General features: G+C 38.6%; 1 non-coding gene across 1 annotated transcript; it reads left to right on the top strand.

Annotated features, from left to right (window-relative positions):
- Window positions 1-21,812: 21,812 nt before the first annotated feature.
- On the top strand, window positions 21,813-21,885 carry TRNAE-UUC (transfer RNA glutamic acid (anticodon UUC)). The gene has a single exon. It is a non-coding gene; the product is annotated as a tRNA-Glu (tRNA).
- The last annotated feature ends 1,190 nt before the right edge of the window (window positions 21,886-23,075 follow it).

Genomic DNA, 23,075 nt, shown 5'->3' with positions numbered 1-23,075 from the left:
TGCCACTGATCTAAATATTTGACCCGAGTGATCTCCTTTCATTCTCACAGCAACTCTCTGAAATCAGTGTTATTATCATACCCATTTTGTAGATGTGGAAAGAAACATAAAGTTAAGTAACTTGCCTACGGTCATACAACTTGTAAATGATGGAGAAAGGTTTAAACTCAGGCAGTCTGATGCCAGACCCCATGTTTTTGTGGTTGATTTGTTTGCATGTTGTTGTTCAAATTTTGGTTTACATTCAAAATGATTCAAAATTCAAAAGGTGTAAAATAGTATACAATGAAATGTCTCTTTCCATTACTGTTACCAGCTACCCAGTTCTCCCCCTAAAAATCAATGCTATTAGTTTCTTATGTATCCTTCTATATTCAAACAAAAAATATATGTCATCTCCCCCGTATTATCACACAAACTGTGTATATGGTACATACTATTCCATATTTGCTTTTAAAGCATAATGATGTATCTTCTGAACGGCTGCATAGTATTTCTGTGTATGGATGTATTATATTTTTGTTTTACCAGTCCCTAACTCTTAGGTGGTTTCCAATCTTTTGCTATTATAAACAATGAATGGCAAGGAATAAAGACTCTTGTGTATATCTCATTTCCCACAGGTGTGGGCCTATACAGAGGATGAATTCCTAGAATGCATTTACTGGTCAAAGATACCTGAAACTGTAATTTTTATTGAAGTTGTGAAATTGCTCTCTGTAGAGGCAGTATCAGTATATATGCCCTCCTATAATAGGAAAATCTGTTTCCTCATTCCTTTATGATCACAGTGTAAGTGAAAAATTGTTATTTCAGTGCAGGTTTAATTTTCATTTCTCTTCTGGGTGAGATTGAACATCATTCCATGTATTTAAGAATCATTTAACATTTCTTTTTTTGTGTGGACCATTTGATCATAACCTTTGTCCATTTTTCTATCAGGTTGTGGAGAAAGAGGTATATTCCAGCTCCTGGCCAAAAACCTATGTGTAATTTTTTTCAGGCTCATCTGCAGGCAATTAAAAAGTCTTTACATGGCAAGTCTCACGGGGAAATACTGCCCCCACTAGACTTGCACAGAAGTACGCTGCAGCCTCTGAAGGGAGTTTTAGTCAAGGCCTCAGGACCCCCTGGCTGCCCATGGTCTTACATATCTGCATTTCTAGACCAGGAGCCTTCCTTGGAGGTCTCTTTCTTTAGGATTTTCCTCAGACCTCTGCTTAGGCTTCCTTATTGGTAGGAGAGGAGAGAGGGAGAAGCCCATGAAGACACTTTCTCCCTTCTGACTCAGTACTGGTACTTTTCTGTTCTGACTCAGTACTTTTCCACTCCTAGCTCTCCTATAAATCCCCTTACCCCACCCCCCACCCCCCATATCTGTGCTGATCCACCTGATGTGCAATGTTCCATGAGGGAAAATGCAAGGAGAGGGAGTGAGAACTTTCTCTGCTTTTAGCCTCTTGCTTATACTATCATAGTAAGTGATGAAAGGCTTGGCTCTTACTTTCATTTTAGCTTGTTGCTTCAATTGAGCACTCTGAACATCTGGCAGCTCAGCTCTCTCCCGCTCAGCTGAGCCCTTGACTTTATATAAATATATCAGCACACACACACACACACACACACACACACACACACACACACGATCAAGAGAGATAATGAGAAGAGAAAACAGAATTATGATGACCCCAACATCAGGACCAAGGGGGCTCCCAGAACATGGGACTTACACTGCTGAAAGTGAGTTGCCAAGTACTTTCTCGGTTTTAAAACTGAATCACAGGGATTTGCTTGGTGGCACAGCCATTAAGAATCCACCTGCCAATGCAGGGGACATGGGTTCGATCCCTGGTCTGGGAAGATCCCACATGCCGTGGAGCAACTAAGTCCATGTGCCACAACAACTGAGCCTGCACTCTAGAGCTCACAAGCCACAACTACTGAGCCCATGTGCCACAACTACTGAAGCACAAGTGCCTAGAGCCTGTGCTCCACAACGAGAGAAGCCACTGCAATGAGAAGCCTGCGCATCGCAATGAAGAGTAGCCCCACTCTCCGCAACTAGAGAAAGCCCGCGCTCAGCAATGAAGACCCAACACAGCCATGAAATAAATGAATAAATAAATGAATGAATAAATAAATACATTAAAAAATAAAAAATAAAACTGAATCACAATGGTTTGACAGCTGTTCCAATCCCCACATCTCCTGAAGAAGAGTCCATATGGGAGTTAGTTTATCAGACTGATTCTTGACCTCTCAATGAAAGTATTGAAACAGAATGGGAAATATTCTACACAGGGGAACTGTGTCAGTTTGACGGAGGTCCTGTCACTCTATGAAGAACAGCTGGGGTGCCTGTATTGTCCCGCGGAATTCTCGAAGGAGATTGTCTGTGTCCCTTCATACTTGGAATTGTGGGTATTTTACACTGTTTGGAAGAAAGCCAAACCTTGAAAATCGATTTCCCCCAACCATGTATGCTGCAAATAGCCTCCCTGACCTTCATGTGCTGTATATGACATCGAAACGAGTCAGGCAATTGATTGTGAATTCCTTCAAGTTTCCTTTTTTAAAATTATTTTTTAATTAAAATATCAAATGGAAAATGTATATTTTGCTGAGCTGGGGTGTTATTTTTTTGAAAGTCAGCTGGCGGATGATTAGACAGCACAGTGAAGGCTGCTAAAGGAACTGAACCCCTAGAATGTGATTTTTGTTTTTGTTTTTCTGTGTGGGCTTTTTTGGTTTCTGCTTTGGCAGACTTTGAATTCAATTGTTTGGAGGAATGAACATCATTGTTTTCTTCTGGAGGGAAGTTCTTGATGGAGTTTCTTTCCCCCCAAATTTGACATAGATATTAAAATTTGGTGCTTATAAGGAAAGACTTTAAAAAGTGAATAGCAATGCTTCAATTAGAATCATAAATGAGAGGGACTTCACTGGTGGCACAGTGGTTAAGCATCTGCCCAACAATGCAGAGGACACGAGTTCAAGCCCTGGTCTGGGAAGATCCCAAATGCCGCAGCCCATGTGCCACAGCTACTGAACCCGTGTGCTGCAACTACTGAAGCCCTTGTGCCTAGAGCCCATGCTGCAACAAGAGAAGCCACCACAATGAGAAGCCTGTGCACCGCAACAAAGAATAGCCCCCACTTGCTGCAACTAGAGAAAGCCGGCACACAGCAAGAAAGACCCAACACAGCGAAAAATAAATTAAAAAATAAAAAATAAAATAAAATCACAAATGAGAAAAAAAAATAAAACTGAATCACACCCCAAGAACCTGTTCAGTCCTGGGGCAAACTAGAACAGTTAATTGGTCTGTGTGAGATTAGATGCTTGAAGCGAACACATCAACCCCTGACCCTTGCAATCTAGTGGGAATACAAAAAGAAGACTCAGAAAACTATAAAGCAGAAAAGTGTGAAAAAGAATGTATAAACATCAGGTTATGGGAATTTGGGTGGAGCTGGGGGAGGGAATTGCAAAGAAAAGTTATCGAAGCAGACATTGTCAACTAGAAAGGTATTAAAGTAAATGTGATTTGAAAGATGGGGCACACTTAAATATGTAGTCTTCAATAATAGACAAATCCACTCTATGTTGACTGGAAAAAATATCATAGACATTTGGGATGTTTATTTCATAAAAGTGTCTAATGGTTTGACAGCTAATGAAAAACATACCATGGTGCACAGCTTAGCGGAGATAATGTATATAAAGCTGGCATAGTGCTTGATACCTCATAGGCACTCAGACCCTGCTCTTCTTGACTTCATCCCTTTTTCTTTCTGAAGTTGGTTTATGAATTACAAGGTAGTTGCAGTGTCCAGGACAGCACCTGGCACAGTCAGTGCTCAATTAACACTTGTTGAATGAATATTGAATGTATACTTCAATTAATTTGACATTGATTTTAGCTTGATGTCAAGTCAGTTTCTAGGCATTAGTTAGGATGACCAAAACTGCCTCCTTTTATATTCTAAATTTGGTCAGATGTTGTAAGCTATATTCATCACTGAATCTTAAAAGTAGAAATATATTACATTCTCTTCGGCTATGTTTATCATTTCTTGATATCTTAAGATGTGCAGTTGCACTGTAGAGCTCAGCTAAAGATTATTACACTCCACAAGAGAGTATAATAGCAGAGCACGTATCATAATCATATGCAGTCTGAATTCCAACTACTTCGGTTAACAAATTTTTTTAAATTGCAGTAAAATACACATAAAATGAAATTTACCATCTTAACCATTTTTAAGTATATAGTTCATTGGCATTAAGTATACACACATTGTTGTGCAGCCAACCTCCAGAACTCTTTTCATCTTGCAAAACTGAAACTCTATACTCATTAAACAATGTCCCATTCCTTTTCCTTCCAGCTCCTGTCAACTACCTTTCTGCTTTCCAGCTCTATGAATTTGATTACTCTAGGAACTTCATATAAGTGTAATCATACAAAAGTGTTTATCTTTTTGTGACTGGCTTTTTTCACTTAGAAAATGTCATCAAGATTCATCCATGTTGTAGCATGTGTCAGAATTTCTTTGCTTTTGAAGGCTGAATAACATACAATTGTATGTATGAGGGTGAGTCAAAAATTATTCGCACTCTGGCTGTAGATTTTATAGAAGTTTTAATATAACCGGAGTGCGGATAATTTTTGACTCAACCTCGTATATAGTACATTTTGTTTATCCATTCATCTATTCATAGAAACTTGGGTTGCTTCCATTTGGCTGTTGTGAATACTGCTGCTATGAACATACATATACAAATACCTCTTTGAGACCCTGCTTTAAATTCTCTTGGGTACATACCCAGATGTAGAATTGCTGGATCATATGGTAATTCTATTTTTAATTTTTTTGAGGAAGTGCCATACTGTTTTCCATAGTGGCTGCACCATTTTACATTCCTACCAACAGCGCACAAGGGTTCCAGTTTCTCCACATCCTCATCAACAATTGTTATATTCTGATTTTGTTTTTGTTTGCTTTATAGTAGCCTTCCTAATGAGTATGAGGTAATATCTCATTGTGGTTTTGTGGTTAATTAAAAAAATCAAAATAAAACCTTTTTAAAATGGCTGCATGAGGTTAAAAAGTTAGATAATGCAATTCTAAAAGGGTTCTAATGTCCTCATTCCTGTCCCATCCCTCTTTGCCCCCCAACCCTGCTCCTCAGAGCAGCTTTTTTTCCCAACTATTTTAGTTGTTCTCTGGCCCTCAACTCCGTAATCCTAAATAATATGCGAAGACTGTTACTTCTTGATTTATCTGTTTCAGTCATTATTATTTTGTAATTATGGCAAGCAGAGATATGGCATTCTTCAACCATTCTCTTCTTCCACTCCTCCCATCCTTCCAATATAATTATGTAAACAAGTTTAGTTAATTCATTATGACTAAGTATAATTTACTATTGAAGTATGTATCATACATAAATTGTTTCCTTTCCTATATATGTTTCTGTTTTTTCCAGATTTAATAATTGTCTCATTTTTTAATTTGCTCAATTTTCTGTATATCTGTTGCTAATGCTTCCCATATACTCCAATAGCTTTTTATTATAGGCTTTTATAGAGTCAAACGTATCAGACAACTCATGATCTCCATGCTTTCCTAGAGTTACTCCTCCTGGAGGCCTCGGTTCTCATACACCTCAAATCTAGATGTGTTGTTTTATAAACCTGCTACATAGTTGTTGTCTAGGAACTTCCCTTCCTTCTCCCTCTGGAAGTTGGAATTACAGTAACTTTAAAAAATTCTGAGCAAATGAAAACTTCATGTGAAAAACAATGTCTGACATTAGTCAGCTTTGGATGCATCCTACTTGAGTTCTTAGGATGGTGAGTTCTAGTCTCCATTTCTTTAGTATTGTACTTGTTCCTCTACAGCACAGCTCCTTGAGGGTGCTATTGCTCTAAGAGTTATGTAAGGATAATAAGAAGAGATGAAGAAACATCAAGGGGAAAATATACCGTGTGTTCATTACAAAAAAGTTGCAAAAATACCAAAATGTGGAAAGAATGAGGGACAATAATCTCAGCCCTCTCATATTCCCACAACCAAAGGCAACCCCTATTAACATTTTTGTCTATTTCCTTCTCATCTTTTTTTTAAAGCCTAGATTTGGTTGTTGTTGTGACTGTATTGTATATCCAATTTTAATTTCTGCATTTTATTTTTTTAATTATTATTTTTGAAAGTTATTTTTGGCTACATTGGGTCTTCATTGTTGCATGCAGGCTTTCTCTAGTTTTGGTGCGCAGGGGCTATTCTTTGTTGTGGTATGTGGGCTTCTCATTGTGGTGGCTTCTCTTGTTGCAGAGCATGGGCCCCAGAGTGCACAGGTTTCAGCAGCTGTGGCCCATGGGCTCAGTAGTTGCTCTGTGGCATGTGGGATTGAACCTGTGTGCCCTGCATTGGCAGGCAGATTCTTAACCACCGTGCCACCTAGGAAGCCCTCTGCATTTTAAATAAAAATTTTATGTAAGCATTTTTCTAGGGACTTATAAATTATTCAGAAATATCATTTAAAAAATGACTGCACAGTAGACCATCCAGTTGAAGTACCATAATTAATAGACCTTCTACTGTTGCATCTTTAGATTGTTACCAATTTTCCACCATTATAAATAATGTTTTGGTAAATATTTTGTCATAAAATCTTTTGTATAATTGGAATTCTTTCCTTCAGATAGACTTTTCACTGAGTCAAAAGATATGACATTTTTAAGGCTGAAAGATTTTTTTTTTCTTGACAAGTTTTCTTCAAGGATGTATATTCAGAGACTGACACTCTTGTACTTCAGTGGTCATGATGTATTTTGTACTTTTTACCGGCTACATTTGAATGCGGCTAGGATTAGAGGATTAGATGGCCATCCAGACTTAATTATGTACAGTTCAGGACAAAAAGAAAAAGATCAAAAGTCTTAGAAGATGCCCAAGATAAAGTGGTTCAGAAATGCTACGGGTAGGGTCACATACATGTTTATCTGTCCTTACAGCTCAGAAGTGCTTTCTCCTCTGGCACATTCAAAGAAAATCCATCTCTGGGCTTGTGTTTATAGCCTTCCTCCCTCCTTCCTCCTCCTTCCCTCCCTCCCTCCTTCTCTCTCTCTCTCTTTCTTTCAACAACGTATTATCACAACTTACAACAGCACATCATGTAAATTCTAGTAGCAATTGGACCTGGAGGGTATGTTAAACTGTTATTAATCAGAATACTGATGTTTATGTTGTACAACTAAAATGAATACAATGTTACATGTCAATTATGTCTCAGTAAAACTGGAAAAAAAAAGAATCCTGAATCCATGATTTCCCTGAGCCTTAAACTCTTCACCTTTCAGGTTGCATTGCTGGCTCTAACAAAGGGCTGAACTCCTCCTTGTATGATAAAGTTTCGCTCCTGATTGCCCCCCAACAGTATAGGCACTCAATAAATGGAGTGTCATACACCAGGAGGAAATTTAACAGACTCTCATAAGACAGGATTTGTTTTTATATCCTAGACTAGGTGAAGCAACTTATCTGACCTACGAAGTCTATCTCTATGGAGAGAGATGATTTTTTTTTTTTTTTTGGAGCATGCACTATATACATATAACATGTCGGACTCTTTACAAACATTATCTCATTTAATTCTTAACCCTATATGGTAGGTATCTCCAGTTTACAGTGGAAGTAACTGAAGTATAAGAGGTCAAGCTACTTGGTGAAAGTACATAGTAAGAGGCACAGATGGAATCTGAGAAAGTAAGTCTCTCCTGCCATCCATCAAGCTGGCAGGCAAGGTGGGGGTTGCGGGGACGGACACAAATTAAATCTAGCTGCAAAGCTGACAAGAACTGTTTCTCCCAAGGACGCACTATAAAGTGTTATAATGATCCCCTTCTAGAGTGACCACTGCTTTCTTACTCACCGAAAAACCTTGTTTTCTAAAATCATAGAGTACCCAAACACCGTTGTTTGAAATTATATCAGTAAAAAAGAAATACCATACTTTGGCCTAGAGGTTCTTAGTCACTTTGATGCAGCGAGACTGCCTTGCTTTCCAGCCTAGGTGAGAGTTTCAGATGCGCTCTGGACACAACATTCCATATCTATCTTAACTTTGTAATATCCAAGGAAACAGGACCCCTGGCCCATTAGCAGTCCCAAACTGAAGTTAACCCATTTACAAATAGCCCTGTTTCACTTTAAGCCTAATCAAAACACTGCTTCCTTCAATTATACCTAAAATTCGGCCCTTTCCTCAAATCCTACAATTCTATATTTTCCTGCCCCATAGCTCCTTAGGTGTGCAGTCTACCTCATAGTAAGGAGTCATTTTACTTGACTTTGTCACCTACCTGCTTGTTCCTGGTGGTTTGGGGCGGACTGGGCTAGTGACAGGTTTGAATCCAGGTTTACCTATAGTTGAGTCTAAAGTGCAAATGCCAGGCTAAACTGGAGATTATTTATTTAATCTTTATTCATATATTCTGTTAATGCTCTTCAGCAAAATACCACGAAGAACACTCCTGTAGTTGAACAAATCTGGTTTATAATTCGTTGCTGCAGGAGAGAACATATGCTACGGGGAACTTCAGGGCATCTCAGTAAGAGGGTGTTAGAAAGGACTCATTTAGGACTTGAGCTTTGGTTAGGTGATTTTGAGGAGGGTACAAAGAAGATGGGGTTCACTCTGGCTGTTACAAAGTGGGGACAGTTCTATCACTGAGTATCTCAATAAATCTTATTTATAAAAAGGACAGATTAAAGCAAAGCTAAAGCCCCAGAATTCACATTAGCCAGGATAGGAGGACATGTGGCATTTTATGGCTTAGATAGTGTTCGTGTTTTGTCTGTGTTTAGACATGATTTTGAAGGGGTCTTGTTTTTGTGTTGAAGCATCATGGTCACAGAGTGGCCTTGTCTGATGTTGATGGTCTGTGAAATAGTTCATGTCCAACAGGAGAACATTAAGACCTACCTGTGAGTGTCAGGCCAGCTCTTAGCAACTCCAAGGCCCAGCGGCTGGTAGTACAAAGGTCAGTTCCTGGATATTGAAGGATGCTTTTTTTATTTCTCAATATCTACGTATATGTATGCATGTGTGTGTGTGCATGTGTGGATATGCTTACATGCATATCTCTATTAAAATCATCTAAAATTCCAACTATAAAATTCAAACAAAAACTGATATTTGAACAAACAAAACAAAGCAAACAAACTGATATTTGAGATGTTTTCCATTTTATTAGGGGTGACATATATGTTTATGACTTGGGCACGGGCTATATTTTTGTCTGGGTGTGTGCTTATATATTTACTTTACTGAATATGTAATACATCCTCATGGTTTATTTTTTTTTTATTTTTTATTATTTTATTTTATTTTATTTTTTTGGGGGGGTACATCAGGTTCAATCATCTGTTTTTATACACATATCCCCGTATTCCCTCCCTTCCTTGACTCCCCCCCACTCAGGTCCCCCCCACCCTCCCTGCCCCAGTCCTCTAAGGCATCTTCCATCCTCAAGTTGGACTCCCTTTGTTATACAACAACTTCCCACTGACTATTTTACAGTTGGTAGTATATATATGTCTGTGCTACTCTCTCGCTTCGTCTGAGCTTCTCCTTCACCCCCCGCCCCCTCCCATACCTCGAGTTCTCCAGTCCATTCTCTGTATCTGCAACATTATTCTTGTCACTGAGTTCATCAGTACCATTTTTAGATTCCGTATATGTGAGTTAGCATACAATATTTGTCCTTCTCTTTCTGACTTACTTCACTATGTATGACAGATTGTAGTTCTATCCACCTCATTACATATAGCTCCATCTCATCCCTTTTTATAGCTGAGTAATATTCCATTGTATATATATGCCACATCTTCTGTATCCATTCATTTGTTGATGGGCATTTAGGTTGCTTCCATGTCCTGGCTATTGTAAAGAGTGCTGCAATAAACATTATGGTACAAGTTTCTTTTGGGATTATGGTTTTCTTTGGGTATATGCCCAGGAGTGGGATTACTGGATCATATGGTAGTTCTATTTGTAGTTTTTTAAGGAACCTCCAAATTGTTTTCCATAGTGGCTGTACCAACTTACAGTCCCACCAACAGTGCAGGAGAGTTCCCTTTTCTCCACACCCTCTCCAACACTTGTGGTTTCCAGACTTTGTGATGATGGCCATTCTGACTGGTGTGAGGTGATACCTCATTGTGGCTTTGACTTGCATTTCTCTGATGATGAGTGATGTTGAGCATCTTTTCATGTGTTTGTTGGCTGTCTGTATGTCTTCTTTGCAGAAATGTCTATTTAGGTCTTCTGCCCATTTGTGGATTGGGTTATTTGCTTTTTTGGTATTAAGCTTCATGAGCTGCTTGTATATTTTGGAGGTTAATCCTTTGTCCGTTGTTTCATAGGCAACTATTTTTTCCCATTCTGAGGGTTGCCTTTTAGTCTAGTTTATGGTTTCTTTCGCTGTGCAAAAGCTTTTAAGTTTCATGAAATCCCATTCGTTTATTCTTGATTTTATTTCCATGATTCTAGGAGGTGGGTCAAAAAGGATTTTGCTTTGATGGATGTCATAGAGTGTTCTGCCTATGTTTTCCTCTAGGAGTTTTATAGTGTCTGGCCTTACATGTAGGTCTTTAATCCATTTGGAGTTTATTTTTGTGTACGGTGTTAGGAAGTGTTCTAATTTCATTCTTTGACATGTTGCTGTCCAGTTTTCCCAGCACCACTTATTGAAGAGGCTGTCTTTTTTCCATTGTATACTTGTGCCTCCTTTGTCAAAGATAAGGTGCCCATATGTGTTTGGGCTTACTTCTGAGTTCTCTATTCTATTCCATTGATTGTCCTTTCTATTTTTGTGCCAGTACCATACTGTCTTGATCACTATGGCCTTGTAGTATAGTTTGAAGTCAGGAAGCCTGATTCCACCAACTCCATTTTTCCTTCTCAAGATTGCTTTGGCTATTCGGGGTCTTTTGCGTTTCCATACAAATCGTAAGATTTCTTGCTCTAGTTCTGTGAAAAATGCCACTGGTAATTTGATCGGGATTGCATTGAATCTGTAAATTGCTTTGGGTAGGATAGTCATTTTCATGATGTTGATTCTTCCAATCCAGGAACATGGTATGTCCCTCCATCTGTTTGTGTCGTCTTTGATTTCTTTCATCAATGTCTTAAAGTTTTCTGCATACAGATCTTTTGCCTCCTTAGGCAGGTTTATTCCTAGGTATTTGATTCTTTTTGTTGCAATGGTGAATGGGAGAGTTTCCTTAATTTCTCTTTCTGCTCTTCTGTTGTTAGTGTATAGGAATGCAAGAGATTTCTGTGCATTAATTTTGTATCCTGCTACTTTCCTAAACTCATCAATGAGTGCTAGCAGTTTTCTGGTAGAGTCTTTAGGGTTTTCTATATATAATATCATGTCATCTGCAAAGAGTGACAATTTCACTTCTTCTTTTCCAATTTGGATTCCTTTGATTTCTTTTTCTTCTCTGATTGCTGTGGCTAACACTTCCAAAACTATGTTGAATAACAGTGGTGAGAGTGGACACCCTTGTCTTGTTCCTGTTCTTAGAGGGAATTCTTCCAGTTTTTCTCCATTGAGAACAATGTTGGCTTTTGGTTTGTCATATATGGCTTTTATTATGTTGAGGTAATTTCCTTCTATGCCCATTTTCTGGAGAGCTTTTATCATAAATGGATGTTGAACTTTGTCAAAAGCTTTTTCTGCATCTATTGAAATGATCATATGGTTTTTATCCTTCAATTTGTTGATATGATGTATCACGTTGATTGATTTGCGTATATTGAAGAATCCTTGCATCCCAGGGATAAACCCCACTTGATCATGGTGTATGATTTTTTTTATTGTGCTGTTGCAGTCTGTTAGCTAGTATTTTGTTGAGGATTTTTGCATCTATATTCATCAGTGATATTGGTCTGTAGTTTTCTTTCTTTGTGACATCTTTGCCTGGTTTTGGTATCAGGGTGATGGTGGCCTCGTAGAATGAGTTTGGGAGTGCTCCGCCTTCTGCAATATTTTGGAAGAGTTTGAGAAGGATAGGTGTTAACTATTCTCGAAATGTTTGATAGAATTTGCCCGTGAACCCATCTGGTCCTGGGCTTTTGTTTGTTGGGAGATTTTTAATCACTGCCTCAATTTCCGTACTTGTGATTGGTCTGTTCATGGTTTCTATTTCTTCCTGGTTCAGTCTTGGAAGATTGTATTTTTCTAAGAATGTATCCATTTCTTCCAGGTTATCCAATTGATTGGCATATAGTTGCTTGTAGCAGTCTCTCATGATGTTTTGTATTTCTGAGGTGTCCGTTGTTACGTCTCCTTTTTCATTTCTAATTCTGTTGATTTGCATCTTCTCCCCTTTTTTCTTGATGAGTCTGGCTAATGGTTTATCAATTTTGTTAATCTTCTCAAAGAACCAGCTTTTAGTTTTATTTATTTTTCTTATGGTTTCTTTCCTTTCTTTTTCATTTATTTCTGCTCTGATCTTTATGATTTCTTTCCTTCTGCTCACTTTGGGGTTTCTTTGTTCTTCTTCCTCTAGTTGTTTGAGGTGTAAGGTTAGGTTGTTTATTCGATAATTTTGTTTCGTAAGGTAGGACTGTATTGCTATAAACTTCCCTCTTAGAACTGCTTTTGCTGGGTCCCATAGGTTTTGGGTTGTTGTGTTTTCATTGTCATTTGTTTCTAGATATTTTTTGATTTCCTCTTTGATTTCTTTAGTGATTCCTTGGTTGTTTAAGAGTGAATTGTTTAGCCTCCATGTGTTTGTATTTTTTGCAGTTTTTTTCCTGTAATTGATATCTAGTCTCATGGCGTTGTGGTCTGAGAAGATACTTGATATGATTTCAATTTTCTTGAATTTGCTGAGGTTTGATTTGTGACCCAAGATGTGATCTATCCTGGAAAATGTTCCGTGTGCACTTGAGAAGAAAGTGTAGTCTGTCGTTTTTGGATGGAATGTCCTATAAATATCAATTAAGTTGAGATGGTCTAATGTGTCATTTAAAGCTTGTGTGTCTTTATTGATTTTCTGTTTGGATGATCTGTCCATTGATGTAAGTGCGGTGTTCAAGGCTCCCACTATTATTGTGTTACTGTCGATGTCCCCTTTTATAGCTGTTAGCATTTGCCTTATGTATTGAGGTGCTCCTATATTGGGGGCATAGATATTTACCATTGTGATGTGTTCTTCTTGAATGGATCCCTTGATCATTATGTAGTGTCCTTCCTTGTCTCTTTTAATAGTCTTTACTTTCAAGTCTAATTTGTCTGATATGAGTATTGCTACTCCAGCTTTCTTTTGACTTCCATTTGCATGGAATATCTTTTTCCATCCCTTTACTTTCAGTCTATATGTGTCCCTTGGTCTGAAGTGGGTTTCTTGTAGGCAGCATATAGAAGGGTCTTGTTTTTGTATCCATTCAGCCAGTCTGTGTCTTTTGGTTGGAGCATTTAATCCATTTACATTTAAAGTGATTATTGACATGTGAGTTCCAATTACCATTTTCTTAATTGTTTTGGGTTTGTATTTGTAGGTGTTTTCCTTTTCTTGTGTTTCCTACTTAGAGAAGTTCCTTTAGCACTTGTTGTAAGGCTGGTTTGGTGGTGCTGAATTCTCTTAAGTTTTGCTTGTCTGGAAAGCTTTTGATTTCTCCCTCAAATCTGAATGAGATTCTTGCTGGGTAGAGTATTCTTGGCTGTAGGTTTCTCTCTTTCAGGACTTTCAGTATATCCTGCCATTCCCTTCTGGCCTGCAGAGTTTCTGTAGAAAGGTCAGCTGTTATCCTTATGGGTTTTCCCTTATATGTTGTTTGTTGCTTTTCTCTTGCTGCTTTTAATATTTTTTCTTTGTGTTTAATTGTCATTAGTTTGATTAATATGTGTCTTGGTGTATTTCTCCTTGGGTTTATTCTGTATGGGACTCTCTGTGCTTCTTGGACTTGGTTAATTATTTCCTTTCCCATGTTGGGGAAGTTTTCCACTATAACCTCTTCAAATATTTTCTCAGACCCTTTCTTGTTTTCTTCTTCTTCTGGGATGCCTATAATTCGAATGTTGGTACGTTTAAGGTTATCACTGAGGTCTCTGAGACTGTCTTCTAATCTTTTTATTCTTTTTTCTTTTTCCTGCTCTGTGGCAGTTATTTCCCCCATTCTATCTTCCAACTCACTTATTCGTTCTTCTGCCTCAGTCATTCTGCTGGTTATAGCATCTAGAGTATTTTTAATTTCAGTTATTTTGTTATCCATTGCTGTTTGTTTTTCTGAGTTCTTATGAACTGTTTCTTGTACTTTATTTTGTTATCGAGATTTTGTATCATTTTTACTATCATGACTCTAAATTCTTTTTCAGGCATTTTTCCTATTTCCTCCTCATTTATTTGGTCTTGTGGGTTTTTTTCCTGCTCCTTTGCCTGCATGGTGTTTCTCTGTTTCCTCATGGTTGTCCAAACTTTTGGGGTTGCTTGTCTTGGTGATAGAGGTGTTTATAGAAGACTGTCCAAGCCTCAGACTAATGTCCAAGTATTGGATTAAACGAATATTAGGTCTAGGAAACACATACATGTATAAGACACACAATTACTGAATCCATTAGGACACAAGCCTCTAGAAAGACCTGACAGAACCCCAGTGTGCTATCAGATATTCAAAGAGAAACCCAGCAGAAATTGACAACTGAAACAGAACAAATCAGAGACAAAAGCAAAAGCAAAAGCAAACAAACAACAAATAACACCCTACACCTACAAACATCAATCCAGGGAGATTTTGTAAGCTAGGATCAAATATAGAAAAGAGCTGGAGTACCACCAGAGAGAATGGAGATTCTCCGAATGTAATTAGACAACTGTACTAAGAACTAAGATAAAGACAAAAGCCTAATATTAAATACCAAGGCAGTGCGTCATCTGGAGAATAGAGCAAGGAGTCTGAGCAGACTGCTAGTGTTGCTTATAAGTATAAGATAAAATAAACTTAAAAAGGCTGGAAGAAAGGGGAACAGAAGAGCGTAATGTGGTTGGAAATATGCAAATAAAAAGAAAGGAATAGAAATGTATAAAAGATAGGGATGAAAGGAACGTATGAGAGATATTTTGTCCATACTACCAAAAACTTAGCTAGATATAGAAATATATAAAAAGGCAAAAAAAAAAAAAAAGAATAAAAAATGTCATTAAAAAATTATGTTATAAAACTTGTAGATCCCTTAGGGCTAAGATCGTATTTAATAAGTCAAAAAAAAAAAAAAAAAAAAGAGAGAGAGAGAAAGAAAAAAAAAAAAAATCCAGAACTGATCCCAGAATGGACCAGTTCAATACGTATTGATACTACTATTTCTGTTTCCTTAGCGTCTCAGCTGTAAGTGTCCTCCTCCTTGCCTTGGGTTTTTTTTTGCGTTATTCTGTGACCAGCAGAGGTTCCTTTATTGTTCGTCTGTAAGCATCGGTGTGTGGGGAGGGAGAGGGTACAATAGTGGCTCCTTCTCCTGGAAGTGAGTGAGCAGTGGTGCACTGTTGTTTCAGTCAGGCTTGGAGGTGCCTGTTGCAGAGGGCGCTGGTGGCTCAGGCGTACACAGAACGTCTTAGAGTTGGGCCTCTCTCGGGGTTTTTTTCTTTTTGATGCTGTTGTTTTTTCTTTTTTTCTTTTTTTTCTCTCGGCAGCCTCCCTGCTGCTGGCGTTGCAAGGGGTTTTAATCTAGCCCCGCCCGAGTGCCTGAGGGTACTTGTTATCCCTGAGCGCCTTAGGTGGCCCGCAGGGCGTCTCTCCACTGCCTGTTGCAGAGGCGCCGAAAGAGAGGGAGAGGCTATGCGCGTGGCTCCTCCCCGCCGCCCGTGAGCCTGCAGCCTCCAGCCGCCATCATGGCCGGGCAGCTCTCTGGGACGGGCACTCCTCTCCGCGGACCTCCTCCCTCCTGTCCTCTCGGTCCGTCACCCTACCGGCAACAATGTTTCTCCCCCTGAACCAGCTCTCCGGTTCCCACGCTCCCGCTCCTGGACCCTCCGTTCAGCCGCGGATCGATGTCTCGGTCCGGGAACGCTGAGCTGCGCTGCGGACCCTCCGTATGTTTCTCACTCCCTCCCGTCTGCCACAGCTCCGCCGCTTCACCCTCTTTGAACCCTCGTAGATGCCTCCCTACCGGCTATGTCGGGCTCCCCGCAGCCCTTTCTGGTGTCCAAGGCCGTCTGCTGGTGTTCAGCTGGTTCTCTGTGGGAATGACTGCATCCTTCCGTGCATTCCCAATGCATCTGTGGAGAGGGATGCACTCCACGTCTCTCTACTTCGCCGCCATCTTTTCTCTCAAATTGACAGTCTTATCAGTGGAGTAAGTGTCTGTTTTCCCACAGCCTCACCAACAGCATGTTATCAAACTTTCCGATTTTTGCTAATCAGATGGTAGGAGATAGTATTTCAGTGGTTCTAATTTGTATGTGTATTATTATGAGTCTGGATGAATCTTTTATTAAAAAAATAGACATTTTTAAGAACATTTTTAGGCTCACAAGAAAGCCGGGCAGAAGATATAGAGTTGCCTTATACCACCTGCCTCCACACATGCACAGCCTCTTGCACTATCAACATCTCCCATCAGAGCAGTACATTTGTTACAACTGATGAACCTACACTGACACATCATCATCACCTGAATTCCATAGTTTACATTATAGTTCACTCTTGTCCTTGCCTTGTGTTTGGAAAAATTTATAATGAATGACGTGTATCTACCATTATATTATCCTACAGAGTAGTTTCACTGCCCTAAAGATATTCTGTTCTGCTTATTCATCCCTTTCACCCTCCTAATTTCTGACAACCACTGATCTTTTTACTTTCTCCATAGTTTTGCCTTTTTCAGAATATCATACAGTTGGAATCACACTGTATGCAGCCTTTTCATACTGGCTTTTTTCATGTAGTATTATGCATTTAAGATTTTTCCATGTCAATCTAAAAAAGTGGTACAGATGAACCCAGTGACAGGGCAAGAACACAGCTGCTGATGTAGAGAATGGACTTGAGGACACAGGGCAGCGGTGGGGGGTGAAGGGGAAGCCGGGACGAAGTGAGAGAGTAGCACTGACATATATATACTACCAAATGTAAAATAGATAGCTAGTAGGAAGCTGCTGCATAACACAGGGAGATCAACTTGATGATGGGTGATGACTTAGTGAGCTGGGATAGGGAAGGTGGGAAGGAATTGCCTGTCGGAGGGGATATGGAGATATATGTATAAATATAGCTGATTCACTTTGTTGTACAGTAAAAACTCGTGCAACAGTGTAAAGCAATTATATTCCAATAAAGAGCTTAAAAAAAAAGATTTCTCCATGTCTTTTCATGGCTTGAGGTCATTTCTTTTGAGTGCTGAATAATATTCCACTGTCTGGATGTACCACAGTTTATTCTTTCATTTATGTATCGAAGGACATCTTGGTTGCTGCCAAGTTTTGGCAATTATGAATAAAGCTGCTAGAAATATCTGTGCGTAGGGTTTTGTATGAATATATTTTCAACTCATTTTGATAAGGAGTGAAATTGTTGAATCATATGATAAGAGTACATTTAATTTTGTAAAAAGCTGTCAAACTGTCTTCCAAAAAGTGGCTGTAACATTTTGCATTTCCAGCACAATAAATGACAATTCTTGTTGCTCCACGTCCTTTTCAGCACTTGGTGTTATCAGTGTTTTGGATTTTAGCCATTCTAATAGGTGGGTAGTAGTATCTTACTGATATTATAATCTGCAAATTCCCTAACAACATATGATGCTGAGCATCTTTTCATGTGTTTATTTGACATCTGTGTTTCTTCTTTGGTGAGCTGTCAGATCTTTTGCTTATTTTTCAATTGGGTTGTTTGTTTCCATATTGTTGAGTTTAAAGAGTTCTTTGTATATTGTGAATAACAGTCCTACATCACACATGTTTTTTGCAAATATTTTCTCCCAACCTGTGGCTTGTCTTCTCATTCTCTTGAAAGATGAGTCTTTTTATCATATGATAAAGGGCCATTCTAGTTCTTTTCTATGAACTGTCTGTTCAAATCTCTTGATGGGTTGCATTTTAGAGCCATTTGGTTGTTAGATTCTAGCAGAAATTACCTCTTTCTAAAGTCATTCATGTCTCCACTCACAAATCCCTCCAAACTGGAGTCTCAGATCAACGTGTACTTTTTTTTTTTTCCATACTTTTGTATTTATACCTGAGGAGCTAATTCTGAATGAAAAGAAATCTGGTAATAAAACTGTCTTCTGCAAATTACTAATTTTTAGGCCAGTAATTTTTGCTGGCAATAACCACTTACCTTTCACTATCACTTAACTGATAGCAAACTTTTGGCCTTTAGTATTATATCAGAGCTGGTTCATAACAGTTCAAGAGAGCAACTGTTTAATTTTCAGGAATTTTGTGAACCAGATGTTAAACAATGCCATTATTAAAAATTAACCTAAATAAACTTACAATTAAATAAATTACATCAAGAACAAAGAAAAAAAATGATCAAAACTCATCACTTCCTTATTCTGCTACATTTTACCATTACCTTTGTTCTTGAAGGTATTTACATCTACTGTATCTGCAGGGTGGAAATCCTAAATAACAGTATGTAATAACTGCACATCTCTTTCCAGTTCTGCGCTCAATGACATTGCAAAAATGCCCATGGTAGGAATATTTATCCCTGCAAATGCTACAAATCAGGGCTTTTCTCTCTCCCCCTCCCAGAGAGAAAGTTATTAACCATGAACTAGCACTCTATTCATCGCTGATGTATTGGCTAGGCAGCAGACCAAACATGCCACTCACATTCAAAAGGAGTCAACCTGGCTCCAAATTTGCCTCAGTTTATTATTTAGAGAAAATGCAACTGAAAGTGAAGCAAATTCCTTTATTCAAAACTGACTTTGGAGAAGCAATGGTGGCTATACATCTTAAAGTCCTTGAACTCAGCAGTATGCAAATCAATTAACAGATTTCAAAGGACTTGCTATTTTCACAGCTTGGGCCGACAAGATTTCCATCTCCTTGCTTGGATTTCTTATGCAGCTTTGGTGGGAGAATGTGTCAGAGGTGATCACAGGAGTGCTGGGGCTGACAGCCTCAGCTCTCTAAGATTCAGGCAGCTCCCCAGGGCATCTCCTGCCTCTCAACTATTCCAGTCTGCCTATAGACTTCTGCCTCAAGAAAGTTTGCTAAGAAGAAAGATTCCTATAATACAGTGAACTTTCTCTCTTTTCATTTTCTTTTTTTCACATTCAAATCTCAAGTGACTACCCTTTGATTGCTTTCCTGAAATACACAGTTTCTTTTCTTCTCACTTAAAAAAATCTTACTTTCATCCTGATGCATTCCTGTTTGATTAATTTAGGACTTCATATTTTATATATCAACAAGGTCAAGCCTTCTTTGGATTTTTTTCTTTTGTGTTGAAAAAACAAAATAATATTTGAGATGATTTTAAAGAAAAAGAGTGAATGAAAGAATAAAAAAGAGCCCCAGATTTTAAACTCCACTCTCACACATTCTTAGACATTTATTTTACTCTTTCTCTTTCTCTGCTGGTATTTGTCCATAGTCATAGTATTATTTCTATGTTTGAAACAATGATATATATTCGTTTTCATAGTCCGCTCTTATTTTTTTTAAAATATTTATTTTATTTACGTGGTTGCACCGGGTGTCAGTTGTGGCAGATGGGCTCCTTAGTTGTGGCATGCAAACTCTTAGTTGCGTTATGCACGTGGGATTTAGTTCCCTGACCAGGGATCGAACCGGGGCCACCTGCATTAAGAGCTTGGAGTCTTAACCCCTGTGTCACCAGAGAAGTCCCATAGTCTGCTCTTTTTATGTGATTTTGTATTATGTCTTTTCTTTGTGTTAAAGTACAATTTTCAGACCTAAAAACATGAATTTTGTACAAATGTGTTGTGGTGCAGCCTCTAAAATGGCCCCAATGATTTCTACCTCCTACTTGTCATGACCTTGTGTAGTCCCCTCACCTTGAGTATGGCTGCTTTTATTGACTGGATTCTTAGTGTCAGAAAGGAAAACTTTTCCTTCACTCTCTTAGGTTTAGTGATTGGGAGCCTATGAAATAAACTGATAAAAGACATATTAACAGGAGAAAAGACAAATTTTAAATCCACAAACATGTTTTAAAAATTTAAATCCTTCAAACATATTACAGGAGCACACAGAAAAATGTGACTCAAGGGGGCAGTTAGAATTTGGAGCTTACATAGCATCTTAATAGGGAAAGGGGAGATAGACAAAGGGCACTTACAGGAAAACAAATGACTTTCAGAAAAGATAGGGACTTCCTTGGTGGTGCTGTGGTTAAGAATCTGCCTGCCAATGCAGGGGACACAGATTTGATCCCTGGTCCAAGAAGATCCTACATGCTGCGGGGCAACTAAGCCCGTGTGCCACAAATACTGAAGCCTTCGCGCCTAGAGCCCATGTTCCACAACAAAGAGAAGCCACTGCACTGAGAAGCCCGTGCACCACAAGGAAGAGTAGCCCCCGTCTTGCCACAGCTAGAGAAAACCCTCGTGCAGCAACGAAGACCCAACGCAGCCAAAAATAAATAAAATAAATAAATAAATAAATAAATTTATCAAAAAAAATACTCCTCAATTGTTAACTAATGACTTCAAGGACATTATTTTGTCTGTACAACTTTTAGGACAGGTACTTTTTTTTTTTAAGCTCTTTATTAATTTAATTGCTTTACACTCTTGTACCAACTTATGAGGTACACCACAGTGAATTGGCTGTATTCATACACATATCCCCATATCCCCTCCCTCCCACGACTCCCCCCCCACCCTCCCTGTCCCGACCCTCTAAGGCATCACCCATCATTGAGTTGATCTCCCTTTGTTATACAGCAATTTCCCACTGGCTATCTATTTTACAGTTGGTAGTATATATGTGTCTATGCTACTCTCTCACTTTGTCCCAGCTTCCCCTTTGCCCCCCGCCCCATCAACCCTGTGTCCTCCAGTCCATTCTCTGCATCTGCACCCTTATTCTTGTCCTAGGACAGGTACTTTTAAACAGCAGGCATAAGTAGTAAAAGGAAAAAAATGAATAAATCAGCGATAAGGTAGAGGAGGCATTTAGGATGATGCCTAGTATGTTTGGAACACAAAAAATGGCAGCTGTTGTTGACTATTACTCATATGCTTATTAGATGAGAGGCAATGAAGCATGGCTTCTGGAGGTCAACTAAGGTTTGAATCTGATTTTGGTACTTATTAGCTATGTGGCCTTGGGTGAGTTGCTTGGTTTCTGTGTCTCTTTCTCCTCATCTCTGAAATACAGATAATAATAAGAATTACCTAATTCATGCAACTGTTGTGATAATTAAATGAAATAATGTATGTAAAGTGTTCTGAATGGCATATAGCACACAGTAAATGCTTGAAAAATGGTTGCTATTATTCCAAACTAAAGTACTTTCACATATATTTTCCAATATTCACAAGGACCTATGAAGATTTTTTTTTCATTCTTTTAACTGAAAAATTTCAAATATATACAAAAGTAGAGAGAATAGTATAATGAATCCCTAGGTACCCATCACCCAGCTTCAACAATTATCAACATATTAGCTAGTTTTGTTTCAACTATACACCCACCCAACTTTCTCCCTACATTTGGATTATTTTGAAGCAAATCCCATCCATCACATCGTTTCATTCAGTATCTTTAAAATATAAGAACTCCTTTAATAGTTTATTGACCTCTTTGGGGACTTCCCTGGTGGTCCAGTGGTTAGGACTCTGCACTTTCACTGCCGAGGGTCCGGGTTCAATTCCTGGTTGGGGAACTAAGATCCTGCAAGTGGTGCGTTGTGGCCAAAAAAAAAAAAAAATTTATTAACCTCTTTCAATAGGTTGATTAACTGAGGCTCAGGAAAGTGAAGTAACATTCCCAAAGGGACCCAGTTGGTAAGTGTATTAACCAAAATTCAAATATAAGCCTGATTTCCTTTACATTGCCATTTACTGACAGATATAAATATTCACAATCTGAAGGTTAGGCATTAAACCTCTAAATTTCAATAGTAAATCTTAGCATTTTAAAATTTAAGAAGGGAAAAGACTTGTGGTTGCCAAGGGGGAGGGGAGGAGGGAGAACGATGGATTGGGAGTTTGGGGTTAGCAGATGGAAACCATTACATTTATTTATTTTATAAATTTATTTGTTTATTTATTTATTGGCTGTGTTGGGTCCTCGTTGCTGCTCTGGGGCTTTCTCTAGTTGCAGCGAGCGGGGGCTACGCTTCATTGAGGTGTTCGGGCTTCTCATTGCAGTGGCTTCTCTTGTTTCAGAGCACGGGCTTTAGGCACATGGGCTTCAGTAGTCGTGGCACACGGGCTTAGTTGCTCCGCGGCATGTGGGATCTTCCTCCAGCAGGGATGGAACCCGTGTCCCCTGCATTGGCAGGTGGATTCTTAAGCACTGCGCCACCTAGGAAGTCCCGCAAACCATTACATTTAGAATGGATAAACAACAAGGTCCTACTGTTTAGCACACAGAACTATATTCAGTCTCCTGGGATGAACCATAATGGAAAAGAATATAAAAAAAGAATGTATATATGTGTGTAACTGAGTCACTTTGCTGTACAGCAGAAATTAGCACAACATTGTAAGTCAACTATACTTTAATAAAAAAATAGAGAATAAAAATAAAAAAAATAGAATGTCTTGGGAAAATAAAATAAAATTTAAAAAGAAATCACATAGCACCGGGAATTCTACTCAATACTCTGTGATGGCCTATATGGGAAAATAATCTAAAAAAGAGTGGATATATGTACATGTATAACTAATTCACTTTGCTGTGTACCTGAAACCAACACAACATTGTAAATCAACTATACTCAATAAAAATTAATTAAAAAAGAGAAATCAGAATAGAACAAAAGCATAGGCGTTCAACACTGAGCAGTGATAGATCAGAGATTAAGCTCCTATGGATTTATTTTCCCTCTGGTTGAAAGGATTTATCTTG

The sequence above is a fragment of the Hippopotamus amphibius genome, chromosome 9 (assembly GCF_030028045.1).
Source record: "Hippopotamus amphibius kiboko isolate mHipAmp2 chromosome 9, mHipAmp2.hap2, whole genome shotgun sequence".
NCBI lineage: Eukaryota > Metazoa > Chordata > Mammalia > Artiodactyla > Hippopotamidae > Hippopotamus > Hippopotamus amphibius.
Note: the sequence above shows the minus strand (reverse complement) of the source record. Positions and strands in the feature narration are given on the sequence as shown.